Consider the following 24109-nt stretch of genomic DNA (forward strand, 5'->3'; position numbering starts at 1 on the left):
TTTTTGAGTTTTATTAAAATGTTCTGCGTATATAACACAGAGTTCTGCGTAAACGTGACCACTGAAATGCGGTGACAACTTTATGTACTATTGTAGCAAAGTGGCTGTTGATTGGAAACAGGTGCAGAGGTGATGCAGTGCAGAAATAATCACACACCAGGAAACTAATCTGTTTGGAAAATGGGGTCTTTTATTTATAACTCCCAGTCTGGCGACCAAACAATAAACCTCTGGCAATACACACCAATGTGTAAAGCACGGAAGAAACAATAATAAATGGATTGCAGTCCAAATAATAAAGACACGTTATCCGCCCCACAATAATACAAAACACGGTCACCAGTCTGGGTGTGTGCAGTAGTGCTCGTGGTGGGTGATAACAATTAAACAGTGACTGTGGTGTAGTGTTGTTCCGGGTAGTGCTGGCCCAAGGCGACAGCCCCGGAGACGTGTTAGCCATCTAGTGATTTACAAAAACAAAAGACAATTACTAACAGCAACAAAACAAACAAAACGCTCACAAACTCTTTTTTAGTTTTTAGGGGTTTTCTCCCGGTCCTTCCAGGTCCTTGTCTCTCGAACCAAGCAAAGGAAAAGATTGCGATTCTCTGTCCACTTTATGCTATCACGCATGACCCCTTGGTAAACAAGTGCAGCTGTCTCTACTATCTGCAACTGCTACGTTGTTTCCCTTCCGGGTCAATACGTTCCTGTACAGAGTCTCGCCTTCTTCCAGACTGACCGATTTCCCTGCCCGGGGAAAGCACTGTCAGGCCAGCCCGTCCAAAGACTTCTCCTTTCGCTGCTTAGCGCCCTCACAGGTCGGGAGGGAGATTTACAACCAAAACTCATTGTACTTCTGTCACAACTATTTATTTAGGGAATAAACAAAACAACGTTTAACTTGAACTGCTATTTGGCATCCATTGTTTTGTAATTAATTCACTGGGGTAAAGTAAGGCCTACACAATGTACTCTTTACTCCTGTAATATTTTTCTACTTTGATGTGTAGGCACATACACAGGCCATGCCCCACTGCCCCTGCTGCTATGCGGTCTCTGCCTGCCTTCTGAGCAATATAATGGCTTTTATTACTTTTTGAAAAACAAACGAGTATTTAAATTACGAGCGAATATCCGAACATGAAAGTCCTGTGTTCGTCCCAGCACTAATTGTTATATATATTATGTTATATATGTTATATATATACAGTCAAACCTGCTCATGCGACCACCTGGTCTAAGTGACCACTTTAAATTCCTCCCAATGATGTTTGTGCTTTTATTTAACTGTATTAAGCAACCACCTGTCTGACGCGACCAGCGACCACAATTCTCTTACCCGGCAACGGACTGAAACCTGTATTATGCACACTTACACAGGGCTACTGTTGTAAGAAAATATGTTTTTAAATGGTACTTCCTAAATTCAAAGGGATACGGTAACCATTTTAGTCATCTTTTATCTGCAATCAATAAAACAGTGCTCTCTTGTAAAGGAAGAGAGAAAACATGGAGAAACAAAAAGTCCTCCGTAAATGACAGAATTAAAGTTATTAAACTTGTAAAGACAGTAAATGCCAGAAAAACTTCTGAAAAATTCTGCACTAGAAAGATGCAGATACAGCATTTTGAAACGGAAAGAACTAGGGCTTGAAGTTTTAGGTTTTTATTTCTGTTCATGTCACCGTGTTTTGAGCCGTTTCTTAATTAAACTGTTAATTACTAAACAAAGTCTCTTCTTTTTACCTTGATGTCCTGATTGACTTGCTGATTCTGTTTCACCCTCTTCACTATTCGAACACAAGAGCAAGCAATGACATTAATCACTCCCCCCAGATGCTACTTTAACTTGCATTCCGTTCTCGCACTTGCCTGGGAACTAAGTAGCTTCCAATGTGTCAGTTTCGTGTTGTGTTGTTCTTTCCCGCTAATTTAACAGAATGTTCTCATAATTAGGATGTAACGGTTTAAGACTTAAAGGCAAACTGTTAAAAGAAAAATAAACACCGAAAAATTCAAGCCATACTTGAAAACTTGAGTATGAAACCAATGTGCTCGGTAATCGAAAAAGATCTTATGCTGATACTGGCGTTGGTTTCAGGATGCAAAGAATCAACACATACCTGAAAGGCAGACACAGGCATTGAAATGTACAAAGGATTTAAAACATTTGTGTGACCTGAGACAGGCAAGCATTCATTACTTTCACAAAATAATGTGTGCATTATCTAAATGAATGTTATTAAATGACACACTTCCATAATTACAGGAAAGCATGTCAGAGACAAATATAAAATTCATAAGTCATGGGCCCTCTTAAGAGACCACCTGTCTTAGAGGCCACTATTAGGCTGTCCCTTGAGTGGTCTCTTTATACAGGTTTGACTGTGTGCATGCATATATATATATATATATATATTTAGCTCAAAGAGCCAGCTGCCCTATATATATATATATATATATATATATATATATATATATATAGGCTGTATATAGGTTTGTTGCAGCAGTTAAGAAGGTACTGGAGACTTGATATTTGTTTCCAAAACAAAGCTGTGTTTATTGTTTCACAATGTATTTATGAAAACGAAACAAAATAAACAATCAAAAACCTACCTCCCCTTGGGAGTCTTAACTACACACAGATTTCCCTAACTCGCTGGAATGGCTAAGCCGTTTATCCAACCCAAAACAACTGAGCGTAACCACAGTAAAGATATACAGTCCCGAACCATAACGCCACACAGGATTCAGACCCTGACAAGATGTGTTCCTTTAACTCTTTTATCCACTTCAGCGGCCTCACACACGTGTCTACTTCCTATCCTCTTCACCGAGGCAAACCCCCCGGAGCCTCTTAAATATGGCATCTAAATTTGATCATTAAAAAAAATGAATACCATTGATCACACCTGTTTTAACCATTAAGCTTGTTACTCTATTACCTCTTGTATGTCTATACAACAACGACCTCTAGTGGCATAATTAAACCTAGCATGCTTTCAGTCATTTTTTTAGTTTTTCTGGATACACAGCCCATTTCATTCTTAGGTTCACATACACGTTATTTATTACAGTGCCACAAACTAAACCACAATAAAAAAATGTTTCAGACGTGAGAAGGCCATTAAACACACGCAAGCTCGTATACTGATCCGTATATGCTGTGGCTGTATTGCTTTATTCTTATTAGGACTGAAGACATTGTATTTTGTATCTTGCTCTTAATTGTACTGTAATTCTTGATATGTATTTTTTGTATACAACTGTAAGTCGCCCCAAAACTTGAAAAAAATGATGCTAAACACTTCAAAGAAATCCAAGGAGTAAATAAGAGCGAATCCTTAATATTTAAAATGTTATGGTGACCACCAGCATTATACATACATTGAATCTTGTTGTATAGCAACACACTTGACCTGTTTTGATATCTGTTGCTCTTGATTCATTGCTTGTTTTTTCCCCCACTCACCTCACCCCCCTCAGAAGTATATATACATCCACACACATTGGGGATGGAAATAAGACTCCTACAGGTTTTACAGCAAGCTTGATTAGCCCCAGTTCAGGTTTTGTCTTATTAAACTTCTAAAACCAAGAATGAATCACACTGCTATGCAATAGGAGTCTTATTTCCACCCTAATACACAATATATATATATATATATATATATATATATATATATATATATATATATATATATATATATTGTAACAGAGCTTCTCTCTTATCGGCTTGTTTGCCCTTTAAAAACACAGACCCAGACACAGAACTGCACAGTGAAGCACTTTCGTGCACTTTTATTACAAAACAAAATAAACAAACAAAACAAAAACCTAGCTCTCATTGAGCACTAACTAAACACACAGGAACCTCAACTATAAGGCAGGGCGGCTAAGCCGTTTACCTGCTACACAAACACTCTGTTCTTTCATCTTACACTTTTCCTGTAACCTTTCTTGACTGCTTGGAAGCAGAGCACCCCTTCTGCCTCCTTCTCCTCAGCAGCCTAGAGCAGACTGACTGCTTCTTTTTTATACTCTGCACCTGGCTCTACTTTCCAATCATTGCCAGGTGCCGGTGATAATTAAACAAACAATAAAACAATTACCTTGGCAGGGAGGCTTTACTTCTGTCCCTGCCATAAAACAAAACATTTTTCATATCGCAGGCCCCCTGTCCTGCTACATCCGTCACAATATATATATATATATATATATATATATATATATATATATATATAGATAGATATAGTTCATAATAGTACATTGTTTTTTTCAAGGAATATAGTAATAATTGTGTCGACTTTAATGCCGTTCCACTACATCTTGTGGCATTACTGAGAAATTGGTCATTAACTACCAGGAATGGACTGATGAACACGTATTTACTTGTATACATCACCTATAAGAAAGAAAAAGAAATTGAAAAAAAAATCACCCTGAAAAAAAAAAGATAAGGAGTCTTTCACAATATTCCACACCGGCTTCGCATTTGTTTTCACCGCCATTTTTCTTTGTTTTTTTCGCCAGCAAAGAAGCTAGTCACATGACATCACTTTGATTGGCTGATTTATTCTATGATGTAATGTTGCTTCTACAGGATCACAGTCCTTTGATTGCAACAATCACAGGGTTTTCATGCGGTGCAATTTACATGTGAAATGGCGATGCGCGTGCACGTTTGGGAGAATTACTCGTGTAAATCAGGTTTGCGGCTGAAAAAAAATGAGCAAAGAGAGGGATAGGGTAAATATCATTTACTCGTGATAATGATGAAAAACATGGGAAAATCCATGCCCAGTTTTGCATGGAAACCCGCATTTCACTTGTAAATGTTAGTGAGCTTGTTTATCCTTAAGTGACATCACTATAAATATTGCAAGGGAGCAGGTTAGTTGTTACTGTGGATTCCAGACAGCAGAAAGTAAGTGGCTGATGGGCGGTTTTATGGTTAGCAGTGGTGTAGTTCACCTTATTGATAATGCGGGAGCTTTTTTTATTATTGTTTTCTGCTGTGTCTGGCCTGTCATGTTGCATATCTCTTGTGGGTTTACAGTTTTGTATAAAACCACTTACCATGAACTGCAGTGTACACTTGTTAAAGCAGCTGTTTAAGAATACCCTTGCTGTAAAAACTACGCTAAAGTTAAACATGAATAGCAAGTAAGCTGCTTACTAAATGTCTGTAACTGAATTCCCTTGCTTTTGATCTCAGCTATGTCCAAAGACAACGCATGTCCGCCCTCCACTCAAAATCGCTGGAGCGAGGAGGAAACCCGGGCATTAATAACTAGTTAGTGACTTGGATGTGTTGAGACAGCTCGATTGCCTGAAACAGCGTAACAAGCATGTGTACCAACAACTGATTGATGCCCTCTCAGAAAGAGAAATAGTCCCACAAGCTACAGACAAATTAAAAAAATTGAAACAGTCCTACCTGCAGGACCGAGCAAGGAGGTGCTGTTCGGGAGAAGCAGGATGGTCCTGCAGAGCAATGCTTTTTGCTTCAGTTACATCTGGCATAGCCGCTGAACATGGGAGTTGACAAACTTGTAAATAGAGCAATGAACTGTGGTTTTATGCACCCCAGACACATTGCCAACTACCCTGTACTCAGGTGAGGATGCCAGCCTATACAGAGCAATCGCCACTCCTTTTTCAACTGGCACAACAGGCCGTAAGTAATTCCTTTATGGCTGCATATCTTCCTTTACCAGTTCCACTATAATGCTGAATGTTGCTCTGGTGACACGAAATGACTCTATCCACTGCAGATCTGTGAAAGAGTGATGCAGCACAACCTCTTCCCACCAGCAAGATTGGCGAGTATGTGTCCAAACCGTCCTTTTGCTAGCCATTGGCATTAGATAACAAGGCCTAAGGATTTGCTGGTAGAGGATTTTTGGCGGTTCAAGCTCCCGAAACAACAGGAAAACATCCACTGTTCCCAATGAATAGGGACATGGAATACGTGTCCTTTCGGTCCACTGTTATAAACCATTCACTCTGGTCGGACAGACTGGCTAGTATGGCAGACGCCTGCGTCTTGTTCTCTCCCGTACCAGAGTACAGGAGGGGAGCATTGAGGCTACCTGCCATGATGCCTTGAAGCTGACACCCTGGGATCCTTCAAGAAGGTGCTTGATGAGATTCTGGGAACAATAAGCTACTAACAACCAAATGAGCAAGATGGGCCGAATGGCCTCCTCTCGTTTGTAAACTTTCTTATGTTCTTATGTTCTAAGAGTATATCTAGCATCTGACAAAGTAAGACCATAGACGGGACGCCCACCACTGCCTATCCTTAATTGCCATGTCCCTGTAATAGTTTATTAAAAGAATAAAACACAGAAAAATGAAAGTGCAATTGTACAAAATAACCATAACACAATCTGCAATAACAACGATGTTCTCATCTCCTCTTCTCATCATCTCCAGCCCACACACTACAGATTTGCCCTCATCTCATCTCGCACCACACAGCAGTACCCTATAAATCACTTCCCCGAACCACTGCAGAACCCGACAAGACCCCAGCCAAGTATTATCCAGTTTGGGGCAGCGACCACGTTTCCGCCAGGGATTGTAAAACCAAACTAACTCCTTGGCACCGAAGTGTCTCCTCACTCGACTGTCATAATGCCGCTTCTGGTGGCGGCCTGCAGCTGGTCCCGAGCAAAACTGTACGCCAAGTCAAGACAGTCCTGCAGCTGCCTGGCGTACTCTGGAAATGTTTCCAGAGTACTTGAAAAATGAAACGCAATGTGAGGAAATTACCGTTTTATACTGTTTTGATGTCTAAAAAGTACATTTTGTTTATAATAATGAAAGTTTCCATTCAAACTATGGCGATAAACAAATGAATACCAAAAGTAATCACACAGACAACATTCAACGAAACACTGATGCATGTGCGTATCTCAAAGTAATGCAAAATTAAGTAAGGTGCTGAATTTGGCACGACACGGCACCTCTGGCACACAGTGTTTAGTTGTGGTTATACTCTGCATATGCTTACTTTGTGAGTAGTTTGTTAGAAATAATATTTTGATTTATTTCTAAAGAGATGTCATTGAGAACTATTTTTGCATCCTCAGCACATGATTACACACATTAAAAGGTAAACAGAGGCAGTATTCTTCTCCGCTACAGTAGTACATGCACTAATTAGCAGTACAATGTTCTCTGATCTTACAAAAACAAAGAATGTAAAACAATTAAAATATCAAATCAATACAGTTATTCAATATTTTGCACATTATCACTTTATTATTACACTATTTGGCACAACAGCAGACCTTGGTCCCTGCATCACAATTTAGCAGATTAGCAGATACAGGTAGCAAAATAAGACAAAGACCATTTCTGTGGAGCATCATTAAAAAAATTTAAAAATGCCATTTTCAATTTTGGAATGCATATTCCAAAAGTCTCCTTTATGAATGGCTCAGGGTGTGATATAGCTAATGGAATTCCATCATTAAATTATGCCTAACACAACAAGTAAATATTTTTTTTATCCACAGAACTCCATGGCTGTCAATGATGGCTGTCATAATGCTTGCAAAACAAAATTATATAGCACCATCTTTAGTCCATGCACGTAGCATTATAAAAATATTTTTATTCTTGGTTATGTTAAAAGTAAGTGTGTGTGTGTGTGTGTGTGTGTAACACATAACACATTTTGATAAAGTTCAGTGTTTAAAAGCCTGTACATTAAGCCACTAATACACATTACAATACAACTTTTGGGTAGGTTAATAGAACTAGTAAACTGCTATAGCTATAATTATGGAATTTTGGAATTTTATTATATTTAAGTAGTGGATAGCGAAGTTTACTTACGGATATGGATTTTGATAATTTATTCGACTATAATTTTAAAACATTAATTATATATGCACTTTCAAACATATATATATACGGTGTATTTTTGTTAATTGGCAATTTTATTGCCCCCGGTTTCCCAATAGTTTATTTAATCTCAATATGAGTGTTTATTTATTTGTATCTATTGTGGTGTACCCTACCGTTATATGTGACTGTAGATTAACCGACTTGTTTAACTGTAAAAACAATACAATACAAACCTATATTGAAGACAATAGCCTACTAATAAACCAATTTTAACAGTACAAGAAACGCAAGAAACAAGTTAGTTGCAGATAGGCACAATACTGCTAGTTTTATGTAGTTCAAATTACAGTATTAATTTCAGAAAATATACCATAGCCTTCAAACGTGGGCCTAAAAAAAACAAAAAAAACCCCAGCAACTGTGTCTTTAAATCCTTCGAAATAACCATGCACTCACTCAGGTGTGCTTAATAATTCGCCACACGAAACAGCTATTTAAACCGCGAGGTCAGCGATGTATCTTGTCACCTGGATATGTTAGGCACGGTCCAGAAACGGGTTTTAAATAAATAAATAAATAAATAAATAAATAAATGAATAAATGAACGAACGAACGAACGAACGAACAATACAATGGTAAGACCATTTTTAAATTATCTACTTTTCGTTCCAGTTGGCAGCAACAGCTTGATTCTTTGCCGTCACGTTTTTTATTTTTGGTAAGTATTTGAAACATAATGGTGAAACTTTGCACTATGTGCTCCTCTATCGTCGACATATCATTTTCTCTCTACGTAAACTCAGCAACTCTTTGGTCTGACCAAAAGCACACAATTTAACGTTTTTATTTTATTTTATTTTTTGTTCTATGTGGTTTGGTAAAAGAAACTACGTTGTTTGCAATATTACACTCGGTCATAACTAACCTTGCTTTGACCCCCCGACCTTGCTTTTTTCCAGAGGGAGTGCATTTCTGTCCATATTGGCCAAGCTGGAGTCCAGATGGGCAATGGCTGCTGGGAGCTGTACTGCCTGGAACATGGCATCCTGCCTGATGGAACTATTTCTGATCCAAATAGTCCTGCCATAGTGGACTCCTCCTTTGGGACCTTCTTCAGTGAGACTGGATCAGGAAAGCATGTACCCAGAGCTGTGTTTGTAGACCTGGAGCCCACAGTCATAGGTAAGGAGATTTGTCATTTGTTTTACAGCAGCATATGGTTAAAAGCATTTTTAGAGCCTGTCTGTGTTTCTGTAAAACATTAAGGATGTGCTTTTCTAGCAATTTGAAAGCATTTATGTGTATGTATTGACTTTTTGTTAGTTTACCAATATCTGGGTACTTTTAGAACATCACGTTTTTATAAATGCTATCAATGATGTATTGTGCTTAATTTTAAATGTGTGATACATAAATAAATTATATGCAGGGATGAAAATCAACAAAAGTGCAGCTGGGTGTAAACTATAAAAGAAATTCATACATTGAATACATTTGAGTGACATTGAATAAATACTTTTTAAAATGTATAAATATCTGTACAGACTTATGAATACAAAATAAGCCTTAAAATATAACCAATTCACCATTAACAGAAATAATGAAAGCTTTGTATCCTCTGCATGTAGCTGTCATGTACTGTAATAGAACACTTGTTAAACCTTAAGTATTAATAAATATTACACTATACAGTAACTGCTGTACAGAGGGAGTTTTGTTTCAAGATATCCTAAAGATTTTATAAAGAATTGTGAAATGCTATGAAAAAATTGCATGTAAGTTTACAAACAATGCACAATAGGAGTTAAAATACATCTTTAATTTAATATACCAGGCACTACTCTGACATCATCTCCATACTTTCCAGACCCTGGGTACTCTCCTACAATGGGATACGATAGCCTTGGATTAGAACAGATATCCCTGTTTTTATGTTTTTACAATATTCCGTGTGTAGATTTACCATTATATATTCCAGAAATGTAGATTCCAGGTAGAAAGTGTAAAATTAGACAAAAAGAATTCCTGGCATTGTGGTTCCTACACAATAAGTGGCAAGACGCATTTTTATAAAGTAATCACTAACTTATGCCATTTTTTAAATAAATTTATTAGATGTACATCCAAGTGAGAACTGAAATGTTACTTTAGAAAAGGGGACATTGTACATAAACACCCCCCCCCCCCCCCCACCACCACCTCTGTTTCCATGTTTTAAATTACGAAAAATGCTTCACAAAGAATTCCTACTACAGTAACAGGTGCAGTTTACAGTTCCTCTGGGTTTCTGATCCGATCAATTCCAGATTTCAATCCTTTGATGGAAATGTCCAGTCTACTTGTGTTTTTAACTGGCTTCATCACTGCCGATCTCGTATCGTTTGACAGACAAAGCAACAATGCACAAAAGTCTACAACCGTTTGCTGTTTACTGCGTAACTTTACTCCATGAAGTGTGATGTGAATGTGCTGTTGCACACGGGGTGTATGTTTGCATTCAGCACCTGCGTGACATGTTTAGTGCGTGCTCCACCAGTAATTTTAGGGAGCTGAGAGCTGCAACAGAGTTCAAACGTGTTCTTTTTATTAAACACAACCGTTACGTTCAATACCGGATTCATGTCTTATTTAAGTAAGAACTGCACACATTGGAGGGATGTATTAAAATGGATGTGTGTCTGGGCAGATATATAGAATTTGGTTCACCGAATCCTAAGTATTCAGCTGAATCTGAACCCTGCTCAAAAAGTAGGTATTCGGGCCGAATCCTGGATTCAGTGCATCCCTACTTTTGTCAAAGTGAGGGGGCCATGGAGTTAAATATAACGAAGATGGTTTTTCTACTCTAGGGGAATTTACAATTTGTTTCTCTTGCCAGCAGGGAATCCAACCCTATTTGCTCACTTAACAGCGGTGCTATCTCCTAAAACAGGTTACTATTTAACCCTCCCCTAACTGGGCAGGTAGTCCATGCTTTCAAGTAGAGTACAAAGGGATGTAATTTTCAGGCTTTTTTTAATTTTATTTTTTATATGTAATAAATTAATTGGTTAACTAGACATTTGACTGTGCTGTGTAGCTAAAATCATTGGTTTTGTTAGTCAAATGTCAAAGGATTCCTGACAGGAACAGTAACAGGTTACATGTAACAGTTCAAATGATCCTTTGCTTCATGAGTTTGCCTCCTTTGATTCATGTAGGGGTTTAACCAGCTGAAGCTTCATTCCCATCATTAGTTTATTTTAATTTAGAAAGTTCCTGCCCTTTTCAAGAGAACTCAGTTGCATTCATCCTAAACTTTCTCTTCCCAGGTGAGGTCAGGAATGGTACGTACCGCCAGCTCTACCATCCAGAACAGTTGATATCTGGGAAAGAGGATGCAGCCAACAACTATGCACGTGGCCACTACACCATAGGGAAGGAAACCATCGATCCTGTAATGGACAGAATTCGTAAAATAGTAAGTGACTTTTTCTCCTAGAAGTCTTGATGTAGCTTCCATATTTACATGATTTATAAACTTCAGCAGTGTGTGCTGGTATATATGACTAATTATAACCCATTGTTATTTGTTTAACCCTCCAATTAGGTTTGTCAAATTGTAGTTCTGGACTTTCTAGTTTTAAAATGGCCATATACTTTGACATGACCAGTTCTAGAATATTTAAGTATTGGATTAAAAGGGTTTACTTCTAACCCTCTCTCAAACAGTGGCCCATCTTGCTTGTTTGGTTGTTAATGGCTTATTGATCCCAGAATCTCATGAAGCAGCTTCTTGAAGGATCCCAGGGTGTCGGCTTCAACAACATTACTGGGGAGTTGGTTCCAGACCCTCTCAATTCACTATTATAAATATATATATATATATATATATATATATATATATATATATATATATATATATATATATATATAAATATATATATATATATATATATATATATATATATAATAAAAAAGCCTCTTATTTTCTGTTCTGAATGCCCCTTTTATCTAATCTCCATTTGTGACCCCTGGTCCTTTTTTGCTTTTTTTTCAGGTCAAAAAAGTCCCCAGTCATACCTTTTTTAGGATTTCAAATGCTTGAATCAGATCACCGCGTAGTCTTTGTTCAAGACTCAATAGATTCAATTTGTTTAGCCTGTCTGCATACGACATGCCTTTTTAAACCTGGGACAATTCTGGATGATCTTCTTTGCACTCTTTCTAGAGCAGCAATATCGTTTTTGTAATGAGGTGCCCAGAACTGAACACAATATTCTTGGCGAGGTCTTACTGATGCATTGTAAAGTTTTAACATTGCTTCCCTTGATTTAAATTCAACTTTTCACAATATATCCGAGCATCTTGTGTTGGCCTTTTTTATAGCTTCCCCACATTGTCTAGATGAAGACATTTCTGAGTCAACATAAACTCCTAGGTCTTTTTCATAGATTCAATTTCAGTATCTCCCATATAATATTTATTATGCACATTTTTATTGCCTGCGTGCAGTACTTTACACTTTTCTCTCAAATGTCATTTGCCATGTGTCTGCCCAGTTCTGAATGCTGTCTAGATCATTTTGAATTACCTTTGCTGCTGAAACAGTGTTTGCCACTCCTCCCTGTTTTTGTCATTGGCAAAATTAACAAGTTTGTTTACTATACCAGAATCTAAATCATTAATGTAGATTAGGAATAGCAGAGGACCTAGTACGGATCCCTGTGGTACACCACTGGTTACCTCGCTCCATTTTGAGGCTTCTCCTCTAATCAGTACTTTCTGTTTTCTAGATCCAGTTTAATAGTGTGTGAATATATTGCCGAGTTATTTCTTGGAACTTCATGAAATCTGTTAATTGTGCAGTGGGTTATGGGTAGCAGGGGCTTTAGGGGGATTTCTGAGCCAAGGAAAATCTCTGCAAATGACTGGTCAATCATACTTGCTGCTTTCCTATCATTTCCTTTGGATACTAGCATCCACACTCAATCACGGAGTGTTCTCAGTTCAGCTGGTCAGAAAAGGACGCCAACTGAATGTAGCAAAACTTGTTGTGTAATTAATCAAATAAGATTTGCCACAACCTTAACCATATTTTAACCTTGAATGTGTAAATTATGTAAACAGTATATGTTAGTTGTCCATGTGTGCATGACAGGCTAAATATCCAAATGCTTTCATATCTCTTTTCAGGCAGACTAATGCACTGGCCTTCAGGGATTCTTGGTTTTCCACAGCTTTGGAGGTGGTACTGGGTCTGGATTCACATCTCTGTTGATGGAGCGCCTCTCTCTGGATTATGGGAAGAAGTCCAAGCTTGAGTTTGCAGTCTACCCTGCTCCACGTGTTTCCACTGCGGTGGTGGAACCCTACAACTCAATTCTGACAACCCACACCACATTGGAGCATTCGGACTGTGCCTTCATGGTAGACAACGAGGCCATATTTTGATATCTGCAACCGCAACCTGGATATCGAGCGTCCGTCCTACACCAATCTAAACCGCCTAATTGCTCAGATTGTGTTGTCGACTACTGCCTCTCTATGGTTTGATGGGGCCATGAATGTTGACCTAACAGAATTCCAGACCAACCTGGTTCCCTATCCCAGAATCCATTTCCCTTTAGTTACCTATGCTCCCATCATATCTGCAGAGAAAGCCTATCATGAGCAACTGTCTGTGCCAGAGATCACAAATGCCTGCTTTGAGCCCTCCAACCAGATGGTGAAGTGTGATCCGAGGCGTGGGAAGTACATGGCCTGCTGTCTGCTGTATCGTGGGGATGTGGTACCAAAGGATGTGAATGCAGCCATTGCTAATATTAAAACTCAGCGCTCAATCCAGTTTGTCGACTGGTGCCCCACTGGCTTTAAGGTGGGCATCAATTACCAGCCGCCCACTGTGGTTCCCGGAGGAGACCTAGCGAAGGTCCAGCGGGCCGTGTGCATGCTGAGCAACACCACGGCTATTGCAGAGGCCTGGAGCCGCTTGGACCACAAGTTTGACCTGATGTATGCGAAGAGGGCCTTTGTTCACTGGTATGTGGGGGAAGGTATGGAGGAAGGGGAGTTTTCAGAGGCCAGGGAAGATATGGCTGCCTTGGAAAATGATTATGAAGAAGTGGGAGCTGACTCTGCAGATCAGGAAGATGAGGATTAATATTAACCTTTTGAAAGAAATCCATGAATGTAAAAATGTGTTTTAATGAGAATTTTAAATCTACACCACATGTTTGTATTCCTAATAAATATATGCATTGTACAAGCACTTGTTTTGAGTTCATGTGGACAGTTGCATTTGCAATATTATCCCCACATTCTTTAATTGTTTTACCTACATCCACAACCATGGGACGTTCTTATTCATTGCAAATTTTTTTAAATCCAATTCACCCTAAAGAGACCATTGATTCTCTGAAAATCAAGTCAATTTCAAAGTGACTTCTATTTATTTATTTATATATATATATATATATATATATATATATATATATATATATATATATATATATATATATATAAAATAATGACAGAGGTAGTGGAGAAAAAAAAAATGGAAACACCTGGGTACATGAGACACAAAGTATATTGAAAGGGCATCCACACAGGTGTGGCTCATGCGTTAAGTAAAAAACATCCCAGCATGCTTAGGGTCATGTGTAAAAATGCTGGACAGGCCTGGTTGCCTAGAATTATGGCTAGCAGGGCTGCAAGAGGAGACCTCAGTGACTTTGAAAGAGGGGTGATTGTTGGGGCGCGTTTGGCAGGAGCTTCTGTGACCAAGACAGCTCAACTTGCTGATGTTTCACAAGCAGCGGTGTCTAAGGTGGTGTCGGCATGGAACTCCGAGGGAAAGACATCAGCAAAGGGCAACAGTGGGTGGAAGCGCATGCTCCAGGATCGTGATATCCGAGCTAAACTCTTTGTGATGTATAGAGACTCTCGGTAGTTTCAAGGGACACATAATGTGATATAATTGTGACAATTGTAAGTTGCCCTGGATAAGGGTGGCTGCTAAAAAATAAATAATAATTTAAATGCAATCTGCCAAACTATTTGCATTTGACTTGGTATTTGTTTATTCTGAAATAAGAATTTGCATTTGAATTTAAAATCATGGGAAAGCTTAAAAAATATTTAGATTTTAAACACTTTTCAATAATAATGCTCATAATAAAGTAGAGAGATTTTCAGTATTGCTGGTAAAGTTGATTAACCTGAAAGATGCAAACTAAAGGACACTTTTGAGAACTTCATGTTTATTAAACATAAACAAGTACAAATAATTGTGCAATGCACACATATATAAATATATACATATATCTCATCATTTTATGTCGGTTTTTCACAAACCTGGTCATGCAGGCCCACTGTGTCTGCTGTTTGTGTTCCAACTGAGTTCTCAATTATTAAATTGATCCCCCAATTGAACTAACAATTAGTGACTTAATGCAATGTTACAAATAACTTGAAATATCCAACTCGTTTGGCTGCTTTCACAAACCCTGATCAGCACTAATCTTGGACTACCTTACCCGAGTTAACATTAGGTAGTCCTAGATTAGGGTTAATTGAGGCCTGTGCAGCCAGCCATTTCTACAAATAATTCAAATGCTCTGATTAGACATTTTATTCATTCAATTGAGGGTTCAACTCGTAATTTAAAGCTTAGTTGGAACACAAATCCGCAAACACTGGGTCCTCAGGACCAAGATTGGGAAACACTGTTTTATGTAACTTGCTTCCTATATTGGTATATACCTGTTAATTATTATGAACTACGTGATAACTGTGTTTATGTTGTTATTATATAAACTGCTTTCCTTGTATGTCACCTTGGATAAAGGCCTCTGCCAAATTCATGTTAATAAATTAACATTTGTTGTATGGGAAAGTATTTGAAGTCCATTTAGCATTTGTCACATATTTGCATTTGTATTTAGTTTGGTAGTAAATGTATCACATTTGCAATTGTATTAAGCAAATTTGCAAGAACATTGACACTGCCACTGGTCTCATCAATTTCCTACTATCTGGAAAACACAGGTATGCTTAAAACCATAACCATCAAATTTAACAATGGAGTCACCCATACCTTTCAACATTTATGCTCAAAGTTTGAAATCATGGATAGATTCTACATTGTTCGAGAGCAGTTCCCAGTCATTGGTGCTCATGCAATCACCATTCACAAATGTCAGGGGATGACTCTAAAAACAGTTATGATCCATTTTCTTCTATGGACAAAGTTTCATTGCACTTTCCACAGTTACTTCCTTAAGCGGTATCCACCTGACCCCACCTGCATCTACGCATGTCAAACTGCAGTTGAAGAGTGCCATCGGCTCAGAGTGTTAGGAGACTAACACACACAAGGGACACAAGGTAAAAGATCATTATCATTTCATTCACCAAGCCATCATTAATGTTCAGGAACAGCAAAAGCCTCAGTCTTCTAAGAGAACATTGCACTTACACATCCATTCAGAGGCTTGAGCAACCCCAATTTCACCCCATGCTATGCAAATGCAACATTTCAGTGCCTTCTTCACTTGCAACCTCTGAAGGATTCATTAAAACACAGTCAACAAGAGGCTATCAGGAGCTTTGTTCACAAATAGGATCACTTGCCCTCCACTGCATCTCTAACTACTGTGGATATTTGTCACTTCTTAGGAGAACCTTTCAATAGAGGTGAGCAGCAACATGTTGCAGAGTTTCTCACCAAATTGTCTGAAATTTGTCCTGAAGTATCTCGCATGGTTTCAGTCACAATAAGTCATGACATTCTATGTACTACATGTAACTACTGCTCATTAAACCGAGAGGTGTTGCATATTTATCTTCTACATCAGGGGTGCCCAATCCTGGTCCTGGAGGGCCGGTGTCCCTCCTGGTTTTTGTTCCAACTCTACACTAAATTGCTTAATTGGACCAATTAAGCTTCTAATAAGTGCTTGATTGGTCCAATTAAGTAATTTAGGGGGCAGTTGGAACAAAAACCAGGAGGACACCGGCCCTCCAGGACCAGGATTGGGCACCCCTGCTCTACATGTACCTGCTGGTACAGATTCCATGTGTTTGGAAGAACTAATTTATAGAAATGGCAAATGGGCAATGATTCCTGGTAGCAAATGTAGGCAATGCAAAACTTCTCCAATCATGAACCGTGAACTTATTCAATCAGCAGGGAGACTGATTGCAGTCCAACTTATGCTTTGGGAAACCAAACCAGAAGGGACCGTTACAAAGTGACATAATGCTAAGTTTACTGCTGTGCAGAAGAGCACAATTACTGTGGACAACAGGAATTACCAATTAGATTCCATTATCATACACCAAATACAGGATGTTACTTCAGGACACTATGTGTCTGTTCTTGCTGTGGGTGCTACTGGAAAATGGGTGCATGCAAACGATGCACTTATTGAAGTCAAACCATGGTTAAGAAATACAAACGAAATGTATATGGCCTTTTATGAAGAGATCTAATGCTTTACAAATGCCTTAGCCTAAGTTCATAACACCACTATATCAAGGAGAATAATGTTTTTTTTTTTCCAGCATTAAAATGTGTTAGTATACTACCCTTTAGCACGGACATGCATATGTACCTTTTGAACCATTTATAACATTGTAGTTTTGTACCTACGTAAATATCAATATATCAATACTTACCAAAATAGACATGTTGTTTTCACCACTCATGGAACTATAAGAATACAATGTTTACATGTTCAATACTGTCCAAAAGTTGAAATGTGTATGTCTCAGTGTGTGTCTCAGTGTGTGTGTCTCAGTGTGTGTGTATCTCAGTGTGTGTGTGTGTGTGTCTCAGTGTGTGAGTGTGTCTCAGTGTGTGAGTGTGTGTCTCAGTCACTTCAAGTCATACAAAGAGCATTTCAAGTGGAGTGATAAAGTGGAGCGAAGCGATCAAAAAAAGGCGCCAAGTTAGGAGCAAGACTTGTGTGAATCTTGGGCCCCAGCACCTTTCCAATTGTGCCTATTTGCTTGATGCTTGACAAGATTGGCCTAATTGCTTCTCCTAACTTGGACTTTTGTGTTTGATATCACTCCTTTAAACGGCTGTTGCGTTTTTTTAACTTGTTTTTTTACATTGAGTGTTTTTGTTATAGATATATATATATATATACACACACAGGCTAACTTCACTATAACGAACACCCGTTTTTAACGATCCTAACAGCATGAACCGATTTTTTTCCAATGCAAATCAGCCCTACTTGATCAATCATGTACAGGATTGACCCGGATACAATGATCTCGGTACTGACTGACCCTGAACTTTCTCCAGTTTCAAGTGTGTTATTCTCTCAGTGAAAACAAACACATGACGAATGCAATCTGCCTGTCCGTCATCTTCACACAAACTGCAACCAATCTACGCTGGATAGTTTTTTCAAGAGAAAGTACATGTAATTACTGTATTCAGCATGTAAGTGTACATTCTTTCATTTTCATTTCTTTACTCTTTTCTTTTAAACATACCTGTAGTGCCCTGCACAGGGGAAATTAGTGTTGGTATAATTTAAATGTGGAAATGGGTTAGTTTTTTGTGTTTTTTTGGAGTTCTGTTTGATCAAATGATGTTTATAGCAGTGCGCTCAATTGAGACTCGCTGCCTGCCTGTCTTCTGTATGTGTTCTCTGTGTGTTACCATGGTTGGTAGCGTCACATGACCCGTTTTGATTACTTTCTGTTTTGTGTTTAATAAATCCTGCGTGCCTGTGCCAACGTTTCAACTCCAAGTCCCATGTCTCTCTGTCTTGCAAATGCGGTTACCCACATGTGACACAATTACCTTGTCACAATACCGTTTAAATGTTGATCAATGAGAAGGAATCTTCATAAAAGTACTATATATTGATGTTCAATTCAAATTTGCCATTTTGTCATTATTCTGATACGGAAAAATGCCAAACCCTATTATAGTGAACACCTTGACATAACGAACATTTCTCCAGGTCCCATGGGGGTTCGTTATAGTAAAGTTAGCCTGTATATATATGTGTGTATGTGTGTGTGTGTGTAATTTCACCCCCCAAGTCACTTTTTTCAGATAATAGCACACATTTTAATTTGTCCCTTATTTATACTACCTAAATAATTTAATATGCAATCAACACCTATTTACAATACCTGCAGAATCAGAAACCTGTATTGTCCTACTAATATAAATATATATTGTGTCAACTCTGGCGTGGTATGACAGTGTCTGTCTGTCTTGTTCCAGACTTTTATCCCTGTCCCCTAGTGTAAAAAGATGTCCGTCGTAATATTGGCGTTTTGAACCGGTCAGTGCCTTTATCTTTATTCACAAAAGGTTAACAAAACAAAAGCCTAACTCCATCTTGAAGTTACTAACTAAACTGTGACGTTTCACTGTCTAACATCCGGGCACCTAAGCTCCTTACCGGCTTCTTCAAACAAAACAAATCCTTATATTGTTAATATAATGGTTACAGCCACAGCTTTAGCCTAGTACCCAACGAGAGAGACCACCTGAGCAGGGTTTTTAGCCCTGCTTGAAACACCAATCTTGTAATACAGGTGAAAACAATTACTCAACTCTGGGTAATTGCAGACTGGTTGGCCCCTTCTAGTCCAAGCATTCTGGGAAATGTAGTTTGGCTGGTCGACTTAACCATCAGGACTACATTTTCCTTCTGCAATTTATATGCCTTATACGCGGCCCTATTATTATTATTTTGTTTATTTAGCAGCCGCCTTCATCCATGGTGACTTACAAAGACTAGGGTGTGACGTAATTGTCACTTACAATTACGTCTCACCCGAAAGACGGCGCACAAAGAGGTTAAGTGACTATATATCTTCCTTCGATGATAGTGCCATACATTTTGTCTATATATATATATATATATATATATATATATATATATATATTGTAACACAGCAGGGAGGGGGTTAATCCTCCCTGCATGAAGAAAAAACATGTGCGGAATGCACATTTGTTTAGTTTAATTGTTTTGGTTTATCGTTGAATTTAATTTGTTAATTGTGAGGAGAAGGAGGCAGAAAGGTGTGCTCTGCTTCCTGGCAGGCATGAGTTAAAAAGTAAGTGCTGTATAAAACCAGTGTGTTTTGTAAGGACGGGGAAACCGCGTAGCTGGCCCGTGTTAGCCAGGGTGTTCCTGTGTGTTAGTTAGTGCTCGTACAGAGCTAGGTGTTTATTTTGTGTGTTTTGTTTGATTTTTGTGTTTATTAAAAATAGCGCACCAGCGCTTAAAAATCAATTTCTGTCGTGTTGGGTCTATTTTTAAAGGGGCAACGAACCCGAGTGGGTGAGTTTCTTTTACAATATATATATATATATATATATATATATATATAAATATATTGTCTATAGTTATATAATGTGTGTTTTAAATCTTTCACCTACATCTAATAGTGTTTTACATTTGTGTTAATATTTATAATTCGTTGAGGGTAACCTAGATATCTTTACTTGTTACTGGACTACCGTTCCATCAAGCGATTCAGATTTGCTCTAATGTTGGGATACCTACAGTAATGTTTAGTCCATGATAATGGCTGATTTGAAACCAGCCATTGCCATGTCTGGAAGTTGTTTCATATATAATGCTGATAACTCTTTTGACACTCTGAAGAAACAAGAAGGGGTATTGGGCAGTTAAATACACCACAGTAAACACAGTATCATATATTGTATATATTTCAAAACGGTTCTTTCATTACCACAGTCTGAAAGCTAAGTTTAGTGAATGGCGTTTTTTCTACTGCAATCAAGTAAGCTGCAGTACATTCCATTTTTAATTCCCTTAATGATTAATTCCCTTCGCAGCACTCGACACTCTGACAGCAGCAATGCTGACCTCGGCACAGAGCCCTCCGGACGTGGTGATGGCGGCGGGGCTTCCCCCTGGGGCGCTGGGCACTTCAGCAGTGGTGGCTCTGGCAGCGGCTGACCTCCGCATGGGGCACTCCTTTATTCTTGCTTCAAAATATGAGCCATTGCCTTAAATGCAGAAACACTTTTAAACGTTTTCCCAATCAACTTCTTGGGTCAGTCTTGGGTCCTCTCTCTACACCCGCTCCCTGGGCCCCCTCATCGCATCCTATGGTTTCTCATACCATTTCAATGCTGATGATGCTGATTTTCCTCTCCTTCCCCACCTCTGACTCCACCATCTCCTCCCGTATCTCTACCTGTCTGCTATTTCCTCCTGGATGCACTCGCATCACCTCAAACTCAACCTCTCTAAATCTGACCTCCTTTTCTTTCCCTCCTCCTCCCCCTCCTCTGATCTCTCTGTCTGTTCCTCTGGAATCTACCACACTCTCTCCCTCTTCCTCAGCTAAGAACCTTGGAGTCACCCTGGACCCCTGCCTCTCTTATTCCCAGCACATCTCCACTCTGGCACGCACTTGCCGATTCTTCCTGAGCAACATCCGAAGAATCCGACCCTTCCTCACCAACTATGCTACCCAGCTCCTGGTCCAGGCCCTGGTACTCTCCCGCCTAGACTACTGCAACTCCCTCCTGGCTGGCCTCCCTGCGTCCGCCACCCGTCCGCTCCAGCTCATCCAGAACTCTGCTGCCCGCCTGGTGTTCTCTCTGCCTCGCTTCGCCCACGCTACTCCACTACTCCGCTCGCTCCACTGGCTCCCGATCACTGCTCGCATCCAGTTCAAGACTCTTGTACTAGCCTACAGCTACCTCCAGACCCTCATCTCTCCCTACACCCCCACTCGACCTCTCCGCTCCGCCTGCACTAGAAGACTAGCTCTACCTCCGCTACGCTCCCCTGCCTCCAGAGCCCGCTCCTTCTCCACCCTTGCTCCGCAGTGGTGGAATGACCTTCCTACAGATGTCAGGACTGCCCAGTCCCTGACCACATTCTGGCGCCTCCTTAAGACTCACCTCTTCAAAGAGCACCTGTAGAACTCCTCTGTTTGTATCCTGGGACACTATCACCCTTCGTGTAAATGTGCTTTATTTTGCTCTTATCTGCCCCCTATTTTACTGCATTTAATCCTGTACTTCAGAATACTGTAATCTGCCAAGTGTTTAACCTGTAGTACTTTGTATTTAATCATATCCTGATGTAACTATCACTATTTAATCATATCCTGATGTAACTATCACTATTATCTGCTGTATTATTGAATTGTGGTTTGTCACACTTGTACTTTGCTTGAACAAAAGTTATTGTATTTCTTGCTCTTATTGTATTACTTGTATTGTAACACTTGAAATGTATTTGCTTACTATTGTAAGTCGCCCTGGATAAGGGCGTCTGCTAAGAAATAAATAAATAATAATAATAATGTACTAATTGCCCATATAAAACAGGTATTTAAACCCTGAGTAGAACTGATTCTCACCTAGATGATAGGAAATATCTTGACCCTAGGTAGGGAAAAGTAAGAATGTTGTCTTGCCTTGATATTGGTGTGCATCCGTGTGAAATAAAATGAATACCCATGCCAGTTGCACATATGTACTACTGTACAGTGTCATAATTTCTTCTCTTAAAACAACAAAAATAAAAAACTTCCTGTCCCATTTCACTTTTTTTGATTTTTTCTCATCAAATTACAAACTTGCTGTTAACTGACTGAAGGTATACATTTAAAAGCGTGTAGTTTTTTTGTTCCATAGGGTTCCCTATAGCAAATTAGTCCAGGTGGGCAATGGCTACTGGGAGCTGTAGTGATACTGATGTGACACAGCCATCTGAAATGTCTTTGTGTTGGATGGCTTTTATCTGATACTACATAGAAATGATAGCTTTTTACATTTAATATTAGAACACCACAACTGCTGCCATCCATCTGACGTTGGTGTTTGAAAGTCTGCAATTTCCAAACTGGCTTGTTTCTTGTGTCCACATTAGCTCTCATGAAACTCCTAGAAACTGACAGTTTTTTTTAGAATTCTCATTGTAATGCCAACTCTACGGAGTGAACCTGCACTCCTAACTCAGGTCTACAGCCTGTATTCAATTCAGTGTATAGCTGTAATCAAGTGTTTATTTGACAGGAGTTATATTTCAGTCTTAACCATAGCCACTAGTTGTTTTTTCAAATTTCTGTAAACTGTGCATTTAACATACTTCACAATAGTAAACTGAATCCATTTGTATTCTGCTTAAGATACATTTAAAAATATAACATGTATAACACGTATACCAACCTCCAGTTTCTTAAAATTCGTCTGCTGTACTTGTCCTCCTCGCCCAGTGGATCAATCAGCGAATTGGAGCGAATGCATTTTTCTTTAAGCATTTAAAGTATCCCAGTTGACACTGTAACTTGTCATTTTAAAGCTATAAATTACATGTTTTTTTTTTTTCTGCAAACAGTTCAGAATCTACTCTCTGATTATATTTAGCTAGACATTGTTGCTCGATTTTTTGTTTTTCCATTAAATAATTCTTCTCGATTTAAAAACTAAGAAATGACCAAAAAAACAAAAACCCCACATATAGCCACTTTCGTAAATTAGTTTATCATTTGGGCGTCCGTGATAATTATAATAAATGAGTTTAAAAAGAGGTCTGTTATTCACGTTATGAGAAAACAAAATGAACCTCTGATCAAAGACACTCGGTTTAAGTTCACATTGCGTTTTTTTTTAATTATCTTAAGTGAAGTAATATAATGTACACATTGCCGATTGCAAATGATGGTACTAAACTGTAATGCATAGCTTAAAACCCCAAATAAATTAAATGATTGTACCTTGCTATGCCAGTTTGAATTCAGGGGCCGGTTGTACTAAAGGGATCCGATCCTAGTTGCGTTGTACTAAACGGATTAGTGCTCAATCTGGGCTCAAATCTGAGCTCAAACCTGATCTTGCTTTTGAGCAGGATCAGAACTTGATCCCACTTTTGAAAAATTGAGGAACACAGAGATGATTTAATGTTTTAGAAAACATTAAGCAACAATGCATTTAAAAGTATTTGTAACAGTACTGTATTAATATATAGATAATATATTTGTACAATACTAGTTTCGTTGTGTTTAGCTATATCTGACATTTCTGTTTTCGCCGTATAGCTAAAGAAAAAACACACCTGACTGCGTCATATATTATTTCTACGTTTTCTGTATTGACAAAGTCATAATGGCGTTCTCTGGTATCGATTACAATTAAATCAATAATTAGATTTAACGTTGTAGTTTTTTTAATGCATATCATTTTTCCCCCAATTGCTTTTTTCTCAATAACTTAAGCTTACCTTTTCACAGC

The 24109-nt window shown here is 38.7% G+C and overlaps 1 pseudogene; it reads left to right on the forward strand.

Annotated features, from left to right (window-relative positions):
- Window positions 1-8613: 8613 nt before the first annotated feature.
- On the forward strand, window positions 8614-14116 carry LOC117972680 (tubulin alpha-8 chain-like; annotated as a pseudogene).
- Window positions 14117-24109: the final 9993 nt, after the last annotated feature.

Source organism: Acipenser ruthenus, chromosome 1, assembly GCF_902713425.1.
Source record: "Acipenser ruthenus chromosome 1, fAciRut3.2 maternal haplotype, whole genome shotgun sequence".
NCBI lineage: Eukaryota > Metazoa > Chordata > Actinopteri > Acipenseriformes > Acipenseridae > Acipenser > Acipenser ruthenus.